At 45.8% G+C, this 23,444-nt stretch overlaps 1 long non-coding RNA gene across 1 annotated transcript in view; it reads left to right on the plus strand.

The window, feature by feature from the left end:
* Nucleotides 1-23,444, plus strand: part of LOC127579848 (uncharacterized) — a 60,669-nt gene that overhangs the window by 19,287 nt on the left and 17,938 nt on the right. The window contains exons 2-3 of the long non-coding RNA XR_007957737.1: nucleotides 5,554-5,646; nucleotides 15,677-15,768. This is a non-coding gene — a long non-coding RNA (uncharacterized LOC127579848). The remainder of the gene's footprint in view (nucleotides 1-5,553; nucleotides 5,647-15,676; nucleotides 15,769-23,444) is intronic.

Raw genomic sequence — 23,444 nt, forward strand, 5'->3', positions numbered from 1 at the left:
AAAAATATATCCATCTTTATAAATGCGTGGCTGAGGGATTGGAGTAAGGAGCAGGGATTCAGTTTTCTGGATCATTGGGGCCTCTTTTGGGGCAGGTATGACCTGTTCAAAGAGGATGGGTTGCACTTGAATCCTAGGGGGACCAACATACTGGCTGCAAGGTTTGCTAAGGCTACTGGGGAGAGTTTAAACTAGAATTGTTGGGGGTGGGATCCATATTGGAGAGACTGGGGAGGAGGTGTTTGGCTCTCGAGTGGAGGAGGCTCGGAGTGGGTGCCGTGGGCAGGTGATAGAGAAGGGACGTGTTCAGGCAGGCTTGAGATGTGTCTATTTTAACGCAAGGAGTGTTGTGAACAAGGCGGATGAGCTTAGAGCTTGGAGCTATGATGTGGTGGCCATTATGGAGACTTGGATGGCTCCGGGGCTGGAATGGTTGATTCAAGTACCGGGTTTTAGATGTTTCATGAAGGACAGGGAGGGAGGCAAGAGAAGTGGGGGAGTGGCACTGTTGATCAGAGATAGTGTCACGGCTGCGGAAAAGGTGGACGTTGTGGAGGGATTGTCTACGGAGTCTCTGTGGGTGGAGGTTAGGGACAGGAAGGGGTCAATAACGGTGCTGGGTGTTTTTTATAGGCTGCCCAATAGTGACAGGGTTATTGAGGAGCAGATAGGGAAGCAGATCCTGGAAAGGTGTGAGAATAACAGAGTTGTGGTGATGGGGGATTTTAATTTCCCAACCATCGACTGGCATCTCCAGACAGTGAGGGGTTTAGATGGGGTGGAGTTTGTTAGGTGTGTTCAAGAAGGGTTCTTGACACAGTATGTAGATAGACCTACAAGAGGAGAGGCTGTGCTTGATTTGATATTGGGAAATGAACCTGGTCAGGTGTCAGGTCTCTCAGTGGGTGAACATTTTGGTGATAGTGATCATAATTCTACCTCCTTTACGTTAGCACTAGAGAGGGATAGGAACAGACAGGCTAGAAAGGTGTTTACTTGGAGTAAAGGTAATTATGAGGCTCTCAGGCAGGAAATTGGAAGATTAAATTGGGAACAGATGTTCTCTAGGAAAAGTACGGAAGATATGTGGCAAATATTCAGGGGATATTTGTGTGGAGCTCTGAACAGACATGTTCCGATGAGACGGGAGTCATGATAGGATACAGGAACCGTGGCGTACGAAGGCTATAATAAATCTCGTCAAAAGGAAAAGAAAAGTATACAAAAGGTACAGAGAGCTAGGTAATGTTAGAGATCTGGAGGGGTACAAGGCTAAAAGGAAGGAACTTAAGAAAGAGATTAGGAGAGCCAGAAGGGGACATGAGAAGGCCTTGGCGGGCAGGATTAAGGAAAACCCCAAGGCGTTCTACAAGTATGTGAAGAGTAAGAGGATGAAATGCGCAAGGATAGGGCCTATCAAGTGCAGCAGTGGGAAAGTGTGTATGGATCCGGAAGAAATAGCGGAGGTACTTAATGAATACTTTATGTCAGTATTCACCACGGAGAAAGATCTGGGTGATTGTAGTGGGGACTTGCAGTGGCCTGAAAAGCTTGAGCATGTACATATTAGAAAAAAGGTGGTGCTGAAACTTTTGGAAAGCATCAAGTTAGATAAGTCGCCGGGACCGGATGGGATGTACCCCAGGTTGCTGTGGGAGGTGAGGGAGGAGATTGCGGAACCTCTGACGATGATCTTTGTGTCGTCCATGGAGACAAGAGAGGTTCCGGAAGATTGGAGGGTTGTGGATGTTGTTCCCTTGTTCAAGAAGGGGAGTAGGGATAGCCCAGGAAATTATAGACCGGTGAGTCTTACCTCAGTGGTTGGTAAGCTGATGGAGAAGATCCTGAGAGGCAGGATTTATGAACATTTGGAGAGGTATAATATGATTAGGAATAGTCAGCATGGCTTTGTTAAGGGCAGGTCCTGCCTTACGAGCCTGATTGAATTTTTTGAGGATGTGACTAAGTACATCGATGAAGGGAGAGCAGTAGATGTAGTGTATATGGATTTCAGCAAGGCGTTTGATAAGGTACCCCATGTGAGGCTTATGGAGAAGGTGAGGAGACATGGGATCCAAGGGGATAGTGCAGTGTGGATCCAGAACTGGCTGGCCCACAGAAGGCAAAGAGTGGTTGTTGAGGGGTCATATTCTGAGTGGAGGTCGGTGACCAGTGGTGTACCTCAGGGATCTGTACTGGGACCCTTACTATCTGTGATTTTTATAAATGACCTGGATGAGGAAGTGGAGGGGTGGGTTAGTAAGTTTGCGGATGACACGAAGGTTCGGGGTGTTGTGGATAGTTTGGAGGGCTGTCAGAGGTTACAGAGGGATATTGATAGGATGCAGAGTTGGGCTGAGAAGTGGGAGCTGCGGTTCAACCCAGATAAGTGTGAAGTAGTTCATTTTGGTAGGTCAAATATGTTGGCGGAATATAATCTTAATGGTAGGACTCTTGGCAGTGTGGAGGATCAGAGGGATCTTGGGGTCCAAGTCCATAGGACGCTCGAAGTGGCGGTGCAGGTTAACCCTGTGGTTAAGAAGGCATATGGTATATTGTCCTTCATCAATCGGGGAATTGAATTTAGGAGCCGGGAGGTATTGTTGCAGCTATATAGGTCCCTGGTCAGACCCCACTTGCAGTACTGTGCTCAGTTCTGGTCGCCTCACTACAGGAAAGATGTGGAAGCCATAGAGAGGGTGCAGAGGAGATTTACAAGGATGCTGCCTGGGATGAGGAGCATGCCTTATGAAAGCAGGTTGAGGGAACTCGGCCTTTTCTCCTTGGAGAGACGGAGGATGAGGGGGGACCTGATAGAGGTGTATAAGATGATGAGAGGTATTGATCGGGTAGATAGAGGCTTTTCCCCAGGGCTGAATTGGTGGCCACAAGAGGACATAGGTTTAAGGTGCTGGGGAGTAGATATAGAGGAGATGTCAGGGGTAAGTTTTTTACTCAGAGTGTGGTGAGTGCATGGAATGGGCTGCTGGAAATGGTGGTGGAGGCTGATACGATAGGGTCTTTCAAGAGACTGTTAGATCGGTATATGGAGCTGAGTAAAATAGAGGGCTATGGGTAAGCCTAGTAATTTCTAGGGTAGGGACATGTTCGGCACAGCTTTGTGGGTCGAAGGGCCTGAATTGTGCTGTAATTGTTCTATGTTCTATGTTATCTTAAATATATTCAGTGACTGAGCCTCCACAGCTCTCTTGGTGGAGAATTCCAAAGATTCACTGCCATCTGGGTGAACAGATCTCTTCTCATCCTTGTCCTGCCTGCTTGACCATTTATTTTCAGACTGTGACCTCTACTTCTACACATCTCATCCTTATGTCTACCCTGTTAAGCCCTGTAAGAACTTTGTGCATTTCCTTTTGTGGCACAGCCAGGAGACACCCAACTGTTACCCATATATAGTTTGACAAACCACAAAACGGCTCTGTAGGAAATGAAGGTTATGAAACAGAAAGACTAATTTTCGTTATGGGCCTTTTTGGGACTTTTTATGAGAGAAGGGAGGGTGAATAGATTTGAAACCAAACCTTTCACTGGGAACCAGCGCACTCCTGGCAATGTGATCCAATGCTGTGGTAATGTTGTAGAACGAAAATGTCAAGTTCACCTTAGCCAGTTCAAATAGTTGTTTAATCAAAGCTTCTTTGCTGTAGACCAATGTGTAGAATCGTAATGCACAGAGAAATTTGGAGCAGGGACAGATGACTTGTCCCCTTGGCATTGTTTCTGTATTATCAATGCAAGATCTGGCTTTGGGTTCAATGAGATGGTAAACCCTTAGTTCAGGTCAAACTGACATGAAAACCTAAAACACAGCCTAGTTCACCTCTTCTGCAGGCATGTTGCATAACTTCACTAAAACTATCTTTATACTTTCCATTGTAAATAGCATTGTTTGTGTTCAAGTGGTTCCAGGAATTCATACCCATTAAATTCTCCCCACTTGTCAGCATTGGACCTTGAAACTTGCTCTCCTCCGTAAACCCTCCCCCATTCCCTCCCCACATCAAGACGGAACTATTACATTATTGTAGAGGCCAGTTATATAATAAGGTTAGAAGACTGGAGGTGCATCTTAATGTGGAGAGGTGTGAAATGATCCTTTGCACTAGGAAAACTGGCTAAGTTGTAATATTATTAAAAGTTAACAAAAACGTAATTTAGAGGAGAATGGGGTCTTTGGTTTCCATCCTGTGCATATCTAGTGTTCAGACACTGATACACAACATATTTTCAGGACAGTCAGACTGACAAACCAAAGTACTTCTGTGAGTCATTCAAGTGAAATGTATTTTACTTCAGTCAGACATTACCAGATAATAACAATTTTAGTCATGTATATAAAGAAACAAATGCTAGAGATTGTTTAGATTATGTTTTCTGTTCAGATTGCTGTTAAACAACAGCAAGCCAATGATGGTTTCCTTATTTAATATACGTGAATTTATGACTGTTTTATGTGTTGACACTATTATTTGCTTGACATGATTTTTATAGCCCTTATGAGTCATGGAAACAAGGATGCTTGGGTTTCTGATCAAACCAGCACTGATTTTGAAATATTCATTAGTTTACATATTAGGTTGAATTTTAATTATTAGAACAAAGCTGTTGATTCTTCCTCAGAATTAATATAATGGTTGCACTGCATCTGGGAGACCATTTTAGACAATATTTTCAATGTTGTCAGTTGCTCTCCTGCTTCAAATGTATCATAGATTTGAACAGCATGGAAACAGCATTGACTGAAATGCTTATCTACGTTAATCCCATTTTCCTGCATTTGTCCCATATCCCTCTACTTCTTCCCTATCCATGTAGCTGTCCAAGTGCTTTTTAAACACTGTGATTGTACCTGCCTCTACGACCTCCTCTGGCAGCTTGTACCATATACCCACCACCCTCTGTGTGAAAAACTTGTCCCTCGGGTCCTCTTTAAATCTTCCCCTCTTACCTTAGACCTATATTCTTTAGGTGTAAACTCCCCTACCCTTGGAAAACCCTGATTATCTACCCTATCTATGCCCCTTATAATCTTCTAACCTCTGTAAGGTCAGCCCTCAACCTCCTGTGCTACAGTGAGAACAATCCCAGCCTATCCAATCTCTCCTTGTAACTAAAGCCCTCCATTCCCAGTAACATCCTGGTGAATCTCTCCTGCACTTCTAGCCATACCACAACCTACCCTATCTATCTCTAGTATCTCTAGGGAGTTATGAACATGCACCCTAAGGTCCTTCTATACATCAATACTCCTAAAGTCCCTGCCATATATATATATGTGTATGTATGTCTGGCCAGTATTAGACCACCCAAAATGCATTACCTCACACTTGTTTGGATTAGATTCATCTGCCACTATTCCACCCAACTCTCCAGCTGATCTATTCCCCTCTATATCCTCAGGCAATCACTCTCACTATATACAACTCCACCAATCTACGTGTCATCAGTCAGTTTACCTATTCGATCACTGACATTCTCATCCTAGTCATTTATATATATGACAAAGGTTGTTCAGAGTTTTTCTGTTTACAGATTCCAGTCAGAATCCCATTGCTCACGTTTATGGAAGGTGGAAGGCACCTCTAAACACAAAAGGAAGGAGAGAGAGAAAGCAGGAAACTAAAGGTAACTCAGCCTAACAACTGTCACTGGGAAAATGGTGGAGTCCATTTATTAAAGCAGTGTAGCAGGACAATCAGAAAGTTATTATACAATGTAGTGGCGCCAACATGGTATTATAAAAACAAAATTGTGTTTGATAATTTATTAGCGTTCTTTGAGGTTGCAACAATTGAGGTGTACTTGGTGCAACTGATAATTTATTTTTCCAAAAGGCATTCCATCGGGTGCCATTTCCTTTTTTTTCATATTTCAGCAAGCAAACCTTGCCAGCATTTGGTGCTCTTGAGAAAGTGGTGGTGAGCCGCCTTTTTGAACCAGTGCAATCCTTGTGTGGTAGGAGTTCCCACAGTGCTGTTGAAGAGGGAGTTCCAGGATTTAGACCCAGTGACAATCAAGGAATGGTGATATATTTCCAATTCCAGATAATTCTTCACTTGAAGGGCAGCCTGCAGGTAGTGGTGTTCCCCTGCACCTGTTGCCCTTGTCTTTCTTGATGGTCGCTTTCACGGGTTTGGGAGGTGCCTGGGTGAGTGTCTACAACACATACTGTAGATGGCTCACACTACAGTCACTGTACGCCGGTGGTGGAGGGAGGGAATGTTCAGGGTGGTAGATGGGGTGCGACTTGAGGAAGCTGTTTTGTCCTGGATGGTGTTGAGCTTCTTCAGGGTTGTTAGTGCTGTGCTCACCCAGGCAAGTGGAGAGTGTTCCATCGCTTACCTGGCTTATGCCCTGTACATGAGAGGATGGGATTTGGGATGTGGAGGTGAGTGACTCACCACAGCAGACCCAACTGAGCTGCTCTTGTATCCACAGGATTCATGTGTCTCGTCCTGTTGACTTTCTGGTAAATGCTGACTTCCAGGATACTAATGGTGGGGGACCTTTCAATGGTAATACTATTGAAAGTCAGGTATAACTGATTAGACTCTCTCTTGTGGGGATGAAGCACTTTTATCACATGAACGCACTAGCCACTCATCAGCCCATACCTGAATGTTATCTGGGCCCTGCTGCATGCAGACATGGACTGCTTTATTTACACAGGAGTTGCAAACGGAATTGAACATTGTGCAATCATTAGTGAACATCCCCACTTCTGACCTTATAATGGAAGGAAGGTCACTGATGGAGCAGCTGAAGATGGTTGGGCCCAGGACACTGCCCTGAGGAACTCCTGCAGCGATGTCCTGTGGCTGGGATGAATAAGCTCCAATGACCACAACCATCTTCCTTTGTGGAGATGGAATGGGAGGATAGTGAAATTTAATGCTGAGAAATGTAATGTCACATTTTTTGGAAGAATGAGAAGAGGCAAGATAAGCTATAACAATATAAACAGAAGGCACAATTCTAAAAGAGGTAGAAGAACCATCAGAATCAGGCTTATTATCACTGACATATGTTGTGAAATTTGTTGTTTTGCGGCAGCAGTACAATGCAAGACATAAAAGTTACTATGAGTTACGAAAATAAATAAATAATGTAAAAGAAGAATAACGAGGTAGTGTTCATGGACTGTTCAGAAATCTGATGGCGGAGGGGAAGAAACTGTTCCTAAACCATTAAGTATGGGTCTTCAGGTTCCTGTATTTCTTCCCTGATGGTAGTAACGTGAAGAGGGCATGTCCCGGATGGTGAAGGTCCTTAATGATGGATTCTGCCTTCTTGAGGCATCATGTGCATTGGAGCCTCCATACCAGGTGGTGATGCACCCAGTCAGAATGCTCTCTGCTGTATATGTGTAGAAATTTGCAAGAGTGGTGACATACCAAATTTCCTCAAACTCCTAATGAAGTAGAGCCACTGGCATGCCGCCTTCATGATTGCATCAATATGTTGGGCCCAAGATAGATCCTCCGAGATGTTGACGCTCAGGAACTTGAAGTTGCTCACCCTTTCCGCTGCTGACCCTTAACAAGGACTGGTGTGTGTTCTCCCGACTTCCCCTTCAGAGAGGTCTTGGGGTATTTGTGCATAGTTCATTGAAATTGGCAGGGCAGGTTGAAAACAATGGCTAAAGATGAAGGAATCCTTGAGTACAAGACCAGGGAAGTCATGAAGAACCTTCATAAAACACTGGTTTGCCACAACTGGAGTACTGTGTCCAGTTGTTCTCCTTGGAACAGCGAAGGTGACAGGATCTGATAGAGCTATTTAAAATCATGGAGGGTACATACAGATTGGATAGAGAGAAACTGTTCTCATTAGTTGGGGGGTGGTCAAGAATTAGGGGACATGAAATGAAGGTAATTGGCTAAGGAACCAAAATTGACAAGAGAATTTTATTATGCGCAGTAAGCCATTGGAATCTGGGGGACGAGTGGAGGAAGATTCAATTGCAGCATTCAAAAGGGAGCTGGCTAAGTAACTGAAAAAAATTAATTTGCAAGGCTGTCGGAGAGGGCACAGGAGAGGGACTGGCTGGATTGTTCTCACAGGGAGACAGTATTGATTCAATGGGCTGAATGCCCTCTTTCTGTCCTGTAACCATTCTGTGATTCTGGAAAGCAAGTAGTGAGGAGGAAGGAATGATCCCACACAGGAACATAGACAGGGTGAGTGAGTGGGCAAAACTTGGGCAGCTGCAGTATTGGTGGCAAATTGTGAAGTTATCCACTTTGGAAAGGAGAACTGAAAAGCAGAATATTATTTAACTAGAGAGACTACAGAACACCCATCCAACACCAGGGACCTGGATTCCCTTGGACAGGAAGGTGAGGATGGCTAATGGAACATTAGCCTTTATTACAAAGAAGATGGTGTATAAAGTAGGGGTCTTGCTACAACTGTGTCAGGGTGCTGGTGAGACAACAGCCAGAGTACTATGTACTGCTATGGTCCCCTTATTTAAGACAGGATTGACAGTGCAGAGAAGGTTCGCTGGTTGATTCCTGGAATGAAAGGGTTGACATACGAAGAGAGGTTGACCAGGTCAGGCCGAGTTTAGAAGATGATCTTACTGAGACAAGGTTCTGAGGGGGATTGGCAGGGTGGATGCTCAGAGGATGTTTTCCCCAGTGGGGGTTTCTAGAACCAGGGATATAGTTTCAGAATAAGGGGTTGCCCATTTCAGACGGAGGGGAGGAGGAATTTCTTCTCTGAGGGCGATCAGTCTCTGGAATTCTCTCCCCTGGAGAGGTGTGAAGGCGGAGTCACTGAAGATGTTCAGGGCTGGGATAAGCAGGTCTTTGGTGTGTAGGAGAGCCAAGGGTTATGGGGAACAGGCAGGAAGAGCGTTGAGGCCAAAATCAGATCAGCTATTATTGAATGGGGGAGTGGCTTGAGGGGCCGAATGGCTGACTCCTACCACATGTTCTCATTGGAGACCAGAACAGGAGTCAATTGGAATGGCCAAGTCTGGAAGAGCAGCAGCAAAATAAGCAGGGCTGAGGGGAGGTGGACAGTTGCTGTGATGGAAGCCCTTGGCCTTATTGTGGAGGGGCAAAGCCAAGGAGACTTTGCATTACTGGGAGGAAGATGTATTGGGGCTGGTGTGGAGTGGGGTGTGTTGGGGATGTTAGGTGGATCCCAGTCCAGCAGAGGCCTTCTACATAAAACTGCAGCTGGGAAGTTGTTGATTTCTCGAGCAGAGGAACAGCTGGAACAACAATTCTCTTCCTCCCCCCACAGGCACGGCTCAGAAAACATCCTGCTCGCCCAGCAGAAGGAGGGATTTTGTTTTCACTGAGGGGTGGTGTCAGTTTAGTTTGGACACACCGCACAGCCGATTGGTTTGAGATGATGAACCACAGCATTTATCATAACTGGGATATTATTGGGCAAATACAGCTGGGACTGAACTCGTCTGTGCTCATTCCATGATTAACACTCTGCTGAGCCCAGACCATGATGAATTACTTTGGGAACTGCACAGAAGAAAAGCCATCTGTTTCAAACACTGGCAGCATTTAACTGGCAACAGTGAGCTGACACCATCATGGACCAGGTTTGATTAAAGCAATAGGGAACAGGACAAAATAATATTTGATGGAGAGTGTGCCGAGGTGGAGGTAGAGAGCAGGCACCATCTGGAAACATCCTGTATCCTCCTTGTCCTTTTCCAGTTACTGGAGCCTGGCTTTACCTGTGTCAGTTTCACCACACAGAGCCTAACTCAGGGCTTCCTCCCTCCCCCAGTCTCCCAAAACATGTCCCAGCCCTGACCAATGGATATATTCACACATCTAGATTAAATGGAACTATATAAAATAAAATTAATTCAGGGAATATTATTTGCAATTTATAAGGGGTCAGCTGTGACTCCCTGATTAGAAAGGGTCCCGACTGTGACTCCATCTTTAGGGAATCCCAGTGGTGACTCCCTCTCTAGATTGCCTCCCAGTGGTAAGATCTCCCATAAGGGATCCCGATGGAGGCTCCCAGTACAGGGATCCTGGTGACAGGAGATTATGTTTCTATATTACTTAATGCAGAACCTTTCCTTCTAAAACAGCACTACCTAGCTAGTGACAAAGGGAGCAAATGTCTCCTCCTCAGACCTTGCTGCTGTGAAATTGCCTAACTGCTGTGAGTAAATACTGCACAAAGTTCGGCTGTAACCCACGGAGAGGGAAAAGATACTGACAGGAGTCACCCGCTGGCGAGGCACAGCTGCCTCATAGTCCTTATGGCAGCCTCTCTGTGCAGCTATAAGCAGATTGCCACTGCCCAAGGGAACGGAGGATGATATTGGAGGGACAGCTGGAACACACTGTAACGGGAGGATTTGATGTGGAGACCTGTGCTCCAAAGTTGGATAGGTATTGGAGGTCGAGGGTGGTAGGTGAGGAGAGAGAGGAGAGAACTATGAAGTGTCCCGGGGAGGGGACGGTGGGGTGTCCCGGGGAGGGGACAGTGGGGTGTCCTGGGGAGAGGATACAGGAACTCTCACAAGAAAATAGGAGCAGGAGTAGGCCACTCAGCCTCTCAAGCCTGTCCCACCATTCAGTATGATCATGGCTGATTTATGCTGGCCTCAAATCCTGTGCCAGTTCCCCATAACCATCAACTCCTCGACCTTTCATATGTATATTTATTTATCTGTACCTTAAATATATCCAGTGAACTGGCCTCCACCACCCTCAGGGAGAAAGTATTCCAGAGGTTCACTACCTTCTGAGAGAAGAAATTTCTATGCACCTCAGTTTTACATGACCAACCCCTTATGTTGTAGCTCTCTCCTCTTGTTCACAACTCTCCCACTGGTGAAAACACATCAGCATCTACCCTGTCAAGCTCCCTTAGGATCTTATATATTTCAATAAGGTCACCCCTCATTCTTCTAAACTCCAAGGAATACAGACACATAAGTAACTGAAAATCAAAAACACTGCAGATGCTGGAAATCTAAGAAACAAAATATGATGGAAATACCTAGCAGGTCAGGCAGCATCTGAGGGAAGAGGAACAGAGATAACATTGCAGGTCTTTGACCTGAAACACTCTGACCTCCTGAGTACTTACAGCATTTCTGTTTTTATGCAGACTCAAACTTTATAGCCACTTGTGATAGGACAACCTTCTCATCCCAGGAATTAGCCTGGCAAATTGGTCTGCCTTCAATGTTACTATGCTAAGGAGACTAAAACTGTACACAGTACGCCAGGTGTGGCCTCATCAACACTCCGTACAACTGTAACAAAACCTCCCTGTGCTTAACCTCCAACCCATTCGCAATAAAGGCCAAGATACCGTTTGCCTTTTGAACTACTTGTTGGACCTGCCTGCTAACATTTGCAGTCTCTCTCCAGTTAGATAATCTGCCTTTCTCGCCTCTCACTGAAGTGCCTGACCTCACACGTCCCCATCTACCTCACTCTGTCTATCTTGAATCACAATGTCCTCATCACAACATGCCCTTCTACCTGTTTTTGTATCATTGGCAAACTTGGAAACCTTACATTTCATTCCCTCCTCCAGGTCATTGATGTAAATAGTGAACAACTGAGGGCCAAGAACCAATCCCTGGGGTGCTCCACTAGTTACATCCCTCTAGCCAGAGAAGGGCACATTTATTCCAATTCTTTGTTTTCTATGTGACAGCTGGTTTTAAATCCATGCTAACACATGTCTTCTAATACCTTAGACTCTATGCACCAGCCTCTTGTGTTGCACCTTGTCAAATGGCTTTTGGAAATCTAGATGCATTACGTCTAGTGGTTCCCCTCTATCAACTTTCTTTGTCACATTCTCAAAGAATTTGAGCAAATTTGTCAAACATGATTTAGTTTTCGTAAAACCATGTTGACTGAGTTTGATTATATTCACTTACCTAAATGATGAATTATTTCCTCTTTGATTATTGACTCCAGCATCTTCCGAGTAATTGATGTTAAACTAACTGGCCCACTGTTCCCCACCTTCTGTCTTCTTTTTTGAACAAGGGAGTCACATTCTTGGACCCTCCCAGAATTTAGTGAATTTTGAAGAATTTCAAGCAATGTACCCACCATCTATGCAGGCACTTCCTTTAAAACCCTTGGGTACAGGCCATTGGGTCCTGGTGATTTGTCCACTTCTATCCCTGTGAGCTTCTCTAATACTTTGTCCCTTGTCATTGCAATTTTTGTAAGTTCCTCCCTGTTACCTGATGTTAGCCCAACTGTTATCCGAGGGATACTTGCAGCGTTCTCCATGGTGAAGGCTGATATAATGTACCAGCCATTTCACTGTTTCCTGTTATCAATTCACCAGCCTCGTTCTCTAGAGGTCCCACACCCACCTTACCTGCTTCTTCCTATTTATATATCTGTTGAAATCCTTACTGTTTGTTTTGATATTACAAAGTTTTTTTTTCTCAAAATCAATTTTCTCCCTCCTTGTGAGCTTGCTAGTCTTTCACTGCTGGATCCTAAAAACTTCCCACTCCCTGGGCCTACCACCCCTTGCCACTTTGTATGCCCTACTTTTCGATTTAACATTATCCTTGACCTCCTTTGTTAACCACAGATTGTGCCTCTTTTCCATGGAATCCCTCTTTCTAACGGGGATAAATTCCTGCTGAGTGTTATAGACCGGCTGTTTGAATCTCTGCTGCCCTGTCACTTAGCTTATTTTCCCAGTCCGCCTTAGACGACACCTTTATACCAGTAGAATTGCACTCATTTAAATAGATGACAATGGTCTTGGCCCTGTAGTACTTACCCTCAAACTGCATCTGGAATTCTATCATATTGTGGTCACTACCTCCTTGGGGGTCTTTGACCACAAGATCCCTTATTAATCCTTCCTCATTACTCAGACCAAATCTAAAATGGTTTGTTCCTGGGTAAGTTCTGTAACATAATACTCTAGGAAGCAATCTCCGATGAACTGTGCACATCCTTCTACAATATCTTTGCTGGTTTGGTTTGTTCTGTCAATATGTAGGTCAAAATCTCCAATGACAGTTGCAGTTCCTTTCAGATGTGCTCTAGTTATTTCCCCATTCTGCTCCGCCCCTCAGAGAAGTCACATCTTGGGGCATACAGACCACTCCCACCTGTTTTCTTTGCCCTGCTATTCATGATTTCAACCCAAACCGATTCTACATCACTATCCATTGCCTTTATATCAAGACTCAACAACACTCTGGTACCTTCCTTGATTAATAACACTACCCTACCTTCGTTCCCTTTTGGCCTGTTCTTTTGAAGCATCAAATAACCTGGAATATTGAGCAACTAGTCCTGATCACACTGAAACCATGACTCTGTTATAGTTATTAGATCACACTCAGATGTCAACTCTCCTATCTTATCACAAATACTACGTGCATTCAAATAAAGACTGATAGCTTGATTTTTTTTACAGCTTTTACCAACTCTGGACTTGCTCTGTGCTGTACACTTTTGTTTCCATTTTCTGCCCCAGCCTGTGACACTCTGCTTGTCAATTACCCCCTCACCATCCAGGGGAGGGAACAGTGGAGTGTCCTGGGGAGGGGGGAGTGGGGTATCCTGGGAAGGGACAGTGGGGTGTCCTGGGGAGGGGATGGTGAGGTGTCCAGTGGAGGTTACTGTGGGGTGCTTTAATGTAGGTGTTGACCTGAGACCCTACTTAAACAACAGTGATGTGAAATGCCATTGCCACGAGTAGGGGGGTAGCTGTGGATCCCAGCAGCTATCCCCAGACCACGTGGTTCTGAGCTGTGCTCTGCCTGCGATCACATTACTTGGTACACCTCATGACCTCTCAAACTGAACACCAAATGTTGTTGATGTGGGATAAGCTATGCTGGGAATGCAGATTGTAACCGGCTGTGAGTGTCTGCTGAGTCCAGGGCTCGCTCCACTGCTGCTGAATCAGACGGTTTTGGAGTCTGAGCACCTGACCTGGGCTGGCTCCCCAGTGCAGACTGAGGGGAGGCAGTTCATACGTTTCCAGGGGGCACTACTGAGGGGTGTGGACAGGCCTGATGAGCAAACCAGATGTGGGATAGTTCTTGTCAAGACATCGTCTCTTTCGGGGAAGCCATGTCAAGTGGAATCAAATGGGTTGCTCAGTGGTGCAGCTAATAGAGCTGCTGCTTCATAGTGCCAGAGACCTTGGGTGCTTCCTGTGTGGAGTTTGCACGTTCTCCCTGTGACCACTTGGGTTTCCCTGGGTGCCTTGGTTTCCTCCCACATCCGAAAGGCGTGTGAACTGCTAGGTTAATTGGCAGCTATAAATTGTTGCTAGTGTGTAGGTGAATGGTAGAATCTGGGGGAATTATTGGGAATGTGGGGGTAATAAAATGGTATTAGCGAAATTGAGTGCTTGCTGGTGGGCACAGACCTGATGGGCTGAAGGGCCTGCTTCCACGTTGCATCTCCTCATGACAGGAAAGTGGCACTGAGGTAAAAGTTCAGCACTAATCTTCCTGAATGGTGAGGGGCTGAAAGGCTGGCTCTTGCTTTTATTCCTGTTCACCCCTCCTTGTCCGAGAGGCAGTGGTGCTCTTGCCTCCACCCCAACTGCTGACAGTGGGGCTAGAACTGGGCATGCATGTCCAGACCCGCTGATCAGGGAGAGAGGGGTCACTGATTTCCATATCCAAAGTATCTGGCTGGAGTTTCTGCCTTGGGCACTGGAGGAAATCTGTCTGCTCATTATTGGTGCTGGGGAGTGATACTGTGAGAGCATCAGCAACAAGCCATCGATGCTGCAGGGGAGGGGGAGGAATCCAAGGTGTAGGACTTTATCAAAAGCCTTTCACTCCTTGTAGACTGCATCAAATGCACCACCCTCACCAACCCTCCTCAAAATATTCTTTGGTTTAATTCTTCAGTTAAAATAACTTGGTTTATCCCTTCCTCTTTTTTAAACAGCAGTATAACGTGAATGATCCTCTAATCCTCTGACACCTCTCCTGTAGTTGGGGAGATTTGGAAAATGATTGTCTCTGCACTCTCCTCCCTTACTCCTGTAACAGCCTGGGATGAATTCCCCTGCTTACTATGTTTACCCCAGTCAATCTGTCACTCCCGTCCGCTACAAGATCTTTCATGCAGGCAGCTGCAAAGTACGAATGAGAACTGTTCCCATATCCTCCAGCTGCACGAGTTCTTTGGACAGCACGGGGTTGCTGGAGGTACAGCCACTGCCTCACAATCCAGCGAGCTGGGTTCAATCCTGACCTCAAGTGCTGTGTGTGTGGAGTTTGCACGTTCTCCCTTTGGCTGCAGGGGTCTCCCTGGGGTGCTCTGGTTTCCTCCCACATCCTAGAGTCGTGCGCGTCAGTGAGTTAATTGCTGTAAATTGCCCTCAGTGAAGGGAAGTGGCCAATGAATCAACAGGGAGTTGATGAGCAGGGTCACAACAGAGTGAGGAGAGAGGGAATGGCACTGCTAGGAGCCAGCATGACCTGATTGGTTGAATGGCTCTGCGTCTGCTGAAGTAAGTTGGCTCAGATTATGCTCTGCTGTCCCTTTAGTTTTCCTCGTGTTCCTTATGCACATAAAACATCCTTGAAATTTATTTGATTTTAGTTGACAATATTTTTTTCATTCCGTCTCTTTGCTCTCCTCATTTCCCTGTTAATTTTACCCCAACACTTTTTATCCTCCTCCAGGATCCTCAAGAGTCTGTCACTCCATCAGAGAAGGTTAACCTGAAGTTCAGCATGAGGTTGGGACCTGGGCTGTGGAGCTGTTCCAGCTGTCGGTAAAGCCTGTTAGATCCACATAGTTGTTTGCCTGAAGTTATTGAACCTGCTGAACTGGTCTCAGTTACATTACATGCTGTTCATAGAGTCACAGAGCTATACAGCACGGAAACAGTCCCTTCGATCCAACTGGTCCATGCTGACCAAGATGCCCCATCCAAGCTAGTCCCATTTGCCATTGTGTGGCCCATAATCTTTTAAACCTTTCCTACCCCTGCACCTGTCTAACTTAAAGGACTTTAAGAGTTGTTATTGTATCTACCTCAACCACTCCCCATGGCAGCTGATTCCACATACATACCTACATTACCACCCTTTGTGTAAAAAAAAGTTGCCCCTCAAGTTACTACTAAATCTTTCCCCACTCACCTTAAACCTATATCCTCCAGTTCTCAATTCCCCAACCCTGGGAAAAAGACTGAGTGCATTCACCCTATCTATGCCCTTCATGATTTTATGCACTTCTATAAGGTCACCTCTCAGTGTCCTACACTCCAGGAAATAAAGACCTACCCTGTCCAACCTCTCCCTATAACTCAGGCCCTCAAGTCCTGGAAACTTTCTTGTAAATCTTTTCTGCACTCTTTCCAGTTTAATAACATCTTTTCTATAACAGGGCAACCAAAACGGAACACATTACTCCAAGTGCAGCCTCACCAGCATCCTGTACAACTGCACCATGACCTCCCAACTTTTATACTCCATGCCCTGACTTATGAAGGCCAGCATGCCAAAAACATTCTTCACTGCCCTGTCTACCTGTGACTCCACTTTCAGAGAACCATGTACTTGTACTCCAAGGTCCCTCTGTTCTACAACACTCCCTGCCGTTCACTGTGAAAGTCCTACCTGGATGTGACTTCCAAAATGCAACACCTCGCGTTTATCCGAATTAAACTCCACTTACCATTCCTCAGCCCACTTACTCAGCTGATCAAGATCCGTCTGTAAGTTTTGATGACCTTCCTCACTGTCCACTATACCACCTATTTTAGTGCCATCTGCAGACTTACTAACCGTGCCTTATCCGAATCATTGATATCGATGTCAAACAACAATGGGCCCTGAGGCACACCACTTTGTTACTTGATTTCTACACATGAAAAGGTCTCAGGGGTGTGGAGAGGTTGCAGCAGAGATCACCTGACTGAGCCCTGGGGACCTGTCCACTCAGGCCCCCCCCCAGTCTGATCCCCCCCATTCAGATTCTCCTCTAGTCAAACCATCCACCATTCTGACCCCCACCACAGTGACCCCTTCAACTGTGACCCCCCCCACTGTGACTCCCTCCACTGACCCCCTCCACTGTCCCCCCCACCACTCTGACCCCACCCTCCACTCTGACCCTACCAACTTCACTGTCCAAGCTGAGCCCACTGTCTCCTTTGATCCCAGTTTCCTCTGACCCCTTTGTCTACATGGAGTCTCTGACCCTTCTGTTTACATAGAGAAGCACATCACTCCTCTGTACTCCTCAGGTATCCGGCACATTAGGAGATCTCTCTGCATTCAATATTATCACTGCTTCTGGACCTCCACCTTCCGCTCCACCCAGAACATCAATCAGTCTCAGTTATAGCTGGTACACTGATGTCCTCTAGGAATAGAGTGCTGCCTGGTTTAGTGCTCGGGCTAGTATGTGACTCCCATCCCAGACCAATGTGATTAAGTCCCAGTGCCCCATGAGGTGGCCAGTCATACAGGGACTGGGTAGGATCCGTAACAGGACCACAGCACTGCCCATGTGTAACACAGCACACAAGTTCCACCACCACAGAACCATGTCATTCCCAGAGCTTTAGAAATAGTCAGGAAAACATTCCATCGAACCACACAACCATCCTCCAGCTCCCTGGGTCTGTAGACACAGGGGGAGCACTGAATGTGTTTGCCTCATGCAGTCAACCGGAGGGGGACAGACTTGTTCAAGACACTAGCCCTCCATCAGCTGCCTGTCAGAGAATCACAGGGAGCTCCAACCACTGTGTAAAGACTCGTTTTCCTGGTACAGGCAGTGCCCATTCAGCCCACCATCCCCATGCCAGCTCTATGAATAAGCTCTCTGGTCAGTTCCACTGCCCTGCTCTCTCCCCACAGCCCCGCACATTTTCCCTTTTCCATAGCAAAAGAGAAAATTGCTGGAGGAACTCAAGAGGGTCAGGCAGATCTGTGGTGGGAAATTAACAGTCAATGGTACTGTACAGTCAATGGTGGCATGGTAGCGTAGCGGTTAGCGTGACGCTATTACAGCGCCAGCGATCGGGGTTCGATTCCCGCCGCTGTCTGTAAGGAGTTTGTACGTTCTCCTGTGTCTGCGTGGGTTTCCTCCAGTGCTCTGGTTTCCTCCCACATTGCAAAGACGTATGGGTAGGTTAATTTGGGTTTAAAATGGGCGGTGTGGACTCGTTGGGCCGGAAGGGCCTGTTACCACGCTGTAAATAAAATTTAATGTTTCGGCTCGAGACCCACTGAGTTCTTCCAGCAGCGTTTGCTCCAGATTCCAGCATCTGCCATCTCTTGTGACTTTGTCTCCCCTTTTCCATAGTTCCCTTTGGAAAGTTCCTATTGAACCTACTTCCTCCACCCTTTCTCCCAGCTATCATGCTCCTCACCACAGCCATCAGTGGTGCTTGGGGTCTTTGAAAACCTTGCCCTTAAAGCAGGGAAATCCATCCCAGGCTGTTACAGGAGCAAGGGAGGAGAGTGCAGAGACAATCATTTTCCAAATCTCCCCTGCTACAGGAGAGGTGTCAGAGGATTGGAGGATCACTCACGTTAAACTGCTGTTTAAAGAAAGCCCTTAAGCTACTATGTTTACAGTGTTGGTAACACGTTTGATCCCCTTCCTAGCATGTTCCTCTTGTTGGTGAGCCCATGCGTAGTTGTCTCTGGGATGATGCAGTGACTCGGGATGTGAAGCACCATTCCTCCCTCCATTCCCTTTCTGCAGAATCCTGATTACACAGCTGATTGAAAACCTCTCTCCCTCATCAGCACAGGGATGTGTTCTGCTTACAAAGAATTCCAGCAAAATGCCAAACGTTTTAAAATCCTGTAATCGTGGTAAGCTTTGCCTTGTCATTTGGGTGTGAGGCTTGGTAAGACAGTGAGGGAAAGGACACTGTCTGATTCCAACCGAACCAGAATAGGACTGTCTGGTGTAAAGCTTGTCAGAGGAAGCTGGAGCCTGTTATTACTGCGATAGTGCAGCAGCGGCAGCAGTGATAGGGCGTGGGCATGCTTTCCCAAACTGGAGTAGAGCAGCAGACTAAACAAATTGTAGAAAGAAATCAATGTTCAGATAACTTGCAGGTTCCTGAAATCTTTGAATTGTTCGAGAATTAAAAAGAGAAACAGGAACGGAGTGGGCTGGAGAGGCTGAACAACCTTCTCCTGCTCCTGGTCAAGGGTATGGGGTGATCTCCCCATCCCAGTGCCATGGGGTGTTTTACAATCACCTCACAGACAGGACAGTGTGACACCCCTCTGTGCTGCAGGGACACCAGCCTGGATTGTGTGCTCAGCTCTCTGAAGTGGGACGAACTCATCAGCTACTGGCAGTGAGGAGCAGGAGTGCTCCGCCTGGAACCTCTCTGTTCCTTGATTTTGAGATGATCTATGTGGCCACAAGTACGTGGGATGGAAATTGGACCTCGTGGGTGTTACAGGTGTTAAACATGACCAAAGGTATCTGAGCGTCCAGTTCATACTTCACTGGACTGTTTTTTAAGGCCTCCATCATCGGCACCTGGAGCAGGTGCTTGGTGCCCACGAGTATAAATGAAAGGGAGCAGTCAAAGGTTCATAGATACAAATCATTGACTGGCGAAAAAGCCCTGTCTGAGACAAGCAGGCAGCCAAAACTGTTAATTAAGATAGTGCATCAGTACAATGGGGACTATTCAGACAGAAGGTTAGGATGTAAGCTGGACACGTTCCCACAAGAAGCATAATCAGGGCAGCCAAAACCAGCATCTCCAGGAAAAGTAGAAAAACAAAAATTAAAATGGAAGAGGTGTGTTATAAACTCAGGGCAACGAGTCTTGAGGTGAATGTAAAAACTACCCAAGGAAAGCAAAGTTACAAAGTGCAACCTTGATATAACGCAGGGGTCAGTCTTATACACGAAACTAACATTTACCTAATTTTGAAACCTCTCTTTCTTTAAAGACATGCACCTCTGCTTCATTTGCATGGTATGGCTGCATCCCAATGCCCTCAGCAATATTCAAATGCATAGACACACATATGCACAAAGGAAAATCGGAGCAGGAGTAGGTCACTTGGCCCCTCAAACCTGCCCCACAGTTCAATGTGATTGTGGCTCATCTGCCCCTGGACTCATCTCTCCAGTTCCCCATCATCCTCAATTCCATGATCTTTCAAAATTTTATCTACTTCCTCTTTAAATACCTGCAATGATCTAGCCTCCACGACCCTCTGGCATAAAGAATTCCAGAGATTCACCACCCTCTGCATGAAGTTGCTTTGCACCTCAGTTATAAATGGCTGCCCCATCTTGTAATTCTGTCCCCTCATTTGAGGCTCTCCCACTAGTGGAAACATCTCAACATCTAATCTGTCATTGCCCCCTCAGGATCTTATATGTTTCAATAACATCACCCCTCATTCTTCCGACTTCCAAAGAATATAGATTTAATTTCTTTAGTCATTCACAACAGGACAACCCTCTCACACCAGGAAATAGCCGAATGAATCTTTTCTGGACTGTCTCCTGTGCGAGCATATCTTTTCTTTAATAACAGGGCCAACATTGTTACAGTACTTAAGGTGTGGCCTCACCACCACCATGTACGACTGTAACAACACTTCCCCATTTCTAAGCTCCAAATATCTTGCAATAAAGACCAAAATAAACATGCCATTTGCCTTCCTAACCACTTGCTGCACCTGTATGCTAACTTATCACAATGTGTGCACAAGAACACTTCAATGCTCTGTACTTCACTCATCTACAATCTCCCTCCATTCAGAGAATAATCTGGTAATTGGTTTATTATTGTCACATGCACTGAGATACAGTGAAAAACTTTTGTTTGCGTGCCTTCCAGATAGGTCATTCCAGACATAAGTACGTCAAAGTAGTACAAAAGGAAAACAAAAGAGAATGCGGAATATAGCATTACAGAGAAAGGGCAGTGCAGGTAGACAAATAAAGTGCAATGGCCACGACGAGGTAGATTGAGAGATCAAGAGCTCATCTTTTAGCGTATAAGAGGTTCATTCAAGAGTCTTATAACAGTGGGATGGAAGCTGTCCTTGACCCTGGTGGTACGTATTCTCAATCTTTTGTATCTTCTGCCCGATGGAAGTGGGGGGAGAAGAGAGAATGACCGGGGTGGGAGGGGTCTTTGATTATGTCGGCTGCTTTCTTTGGGCATCAGGAAGTGTAGACAGAGTCCACGGAGGTGAGGCTGGTTTCCGTGATGGACTGAGCTGTGTCATGTTCTTGTGCAGTCACGGGCAGAGCAGTTGCTATTCCAAGCTGTGATGCATCCGGATAGGATGGTTTCTATGGTGCATCTGTAAAAATTGGTGAGGGTTGTAGTGGACACGCCAAATTTCCCTAACCTTCTGAGGAATTAGAGGTGCTGGTGCGCTTACTTGGCCATGGCATTCTCGTGGATGGACCAGGGCAAATTGTTGGTGATATTCACACCTAGGAACTTGAAGCTCTCAACCATCTCCACCTCAGCTTTATTGAAACAGTCTGCCTTTTAATTCCTCTTACTGAACTCATGATCTCACAGCTCCCCACATTAAACTCCATTTGCCAAGTTTTCACCCACTCAACCTATCTATATCCTGCTGCAGAGTTTAAACATCTTCATCACAACATGATCTCACACCTGTACTTGTGTCATTATCAAGCTTGAACACCTTACATTCTGCCTGCTCTTCCAGGTCATGAATATAAATGGTAAACAATTCAGGGCAAGAACTGATCTTTGGGGCACTCCACTAGTTACATCTGTCCAGCCTGAAAAAGACCCATTTATTCCAACGGTGTCTTCCCTATGACAGAACATAGAACAGTACAGCACAATACAGGCCCTTTGGCCCACAATGTTGTGCTGACCTTTACACCACGCCTAAGACTATCTAACCCCTTCCTCCCACATATCCCTCTATTTTAAATTCCTCCATATGCCTACCTAGTAATCTCTTGAATTTGACCTATGTACCTGCCTCCACCACTGCCCCAGGCAGCGCATTCCATGCCCCAACCACTCTGGGTAAAAAACCTCCCTCTGATATCTCTGATGTCTGGCTGTCCACTCTATCTATTCCTCTTAATATTTTGTACACCTCTATCATGTCTCCTCTCATCCTTCTCTCCAAAGAGTAAAGCCCTAGCTCCCTTAGTCTCTCCTCATAATGCATACTCTCTAAACCAGGCAGCATCCTGGTAAATCTCCTCCGCACTTTTTCCAATGCTTCCACATCCTTCCTATAATGAGGTGACCAGAACTGGACACAGTACTCTAAGTGTGGTCTAACCAGAGTTTTATAGAGCTGCATCATTACCTCGAGGCTCTTGAACTCAATCCCTCGACTTATGAAAGCTAACACCCCATAAGCTTTCTTAACTACCCTATCCACCTGTGAGGCAACTTTCAGTGATCTGTGGATATGGACCCCCAGTTCCCTCTGCTCCTCCACACTGCCAAGAATCCTGCCATTAACTTTGTATTCTGCCTTGGAGTTAGTCCTTGCAAAGTGTACCACCTCACACTTCTCCAGATTGAACTCCATCTGCCACTTCTCAGCCCAGCTCTGCATCCTATCAATGTCCCTCTGCAATCTTCAACAATCCTGTACACTATCCACAACACCACCAACCTTTGTGTCGTCTGCAAACTTGTCAACCTACCCTTCTACCCCCTCGTCCAGGTCATTAATAAAAAGTGATAATCAGCCTTCAGTCCACACCATACACTTCCCAGTACCGTGAACTCTGTACACCAGCACTGTATGTGGCACTTTGCCAAATGTTTTCTGGAAATCCATATACTCTACATCTACAGGTTCCCCTCTATCGACTCAGTGGGTTTTGGAAAATTTCAATCAGTGGCTTCACAATCTCAGCAGCTGCTTCCTTTAAAACCCTCAGATGGAGGTCATTGGGACCTGGTGACTTGTCTGACTTTAGTCTCTTTAGTTTTTCCAACACCTTTCCCTTGTGATAGTTATTGTTACAAATTCTCCTGGACTGTTTGAACAAGTCCATCAGGTATCTTTGGGATATTTGCAGTGTCTTCCACCGGCAGAGTATTGATTTTTGTGCCATTTCCTTGTTTCCCATTATTAATTATGAAGTCTTGCTCTTCAGGGTACCATGTTTACCCAAGCTACCCTCTTCCTTTTCATATATCAACAGAGTCCCTTGCTGTTTGTTTTGATAATTGCCTGACAGTTTTCTTTTAAAATCTTTTCTTTCTCTTTAATAACTTTTTAGTCTCTTACTGTAAAATCCCCAGTCCTCTGCCACTTTTTGTACATTCTAGTCTTTGCTTTAATATTTTCTCCCAAACACTGACTGTCCCCAGGAGCTGCGTCCCATGCAAACTGACTGTCCCCAGGAGCTGGGTCCCACACACACACTGACCGTCCCCAGGAGCTGGGTCTCACGCAAACTGACTGTCCCCAGGAG

This window comes from Pristis pectinata, chromosome 18, assembly GCF_009764475.1.
Source record: "Pristis pectinata isolate sPriPec2 chromosome 18, sPriPec2.1.pri, whole genome shotgun sequence".
Classification (NCBI taxonomy): Eukaryota; Metazoa; Chordata; class Chondrichthyes; order Rhinopristiformes; family Pristidae; genus Pristis; species Pristis pectinata.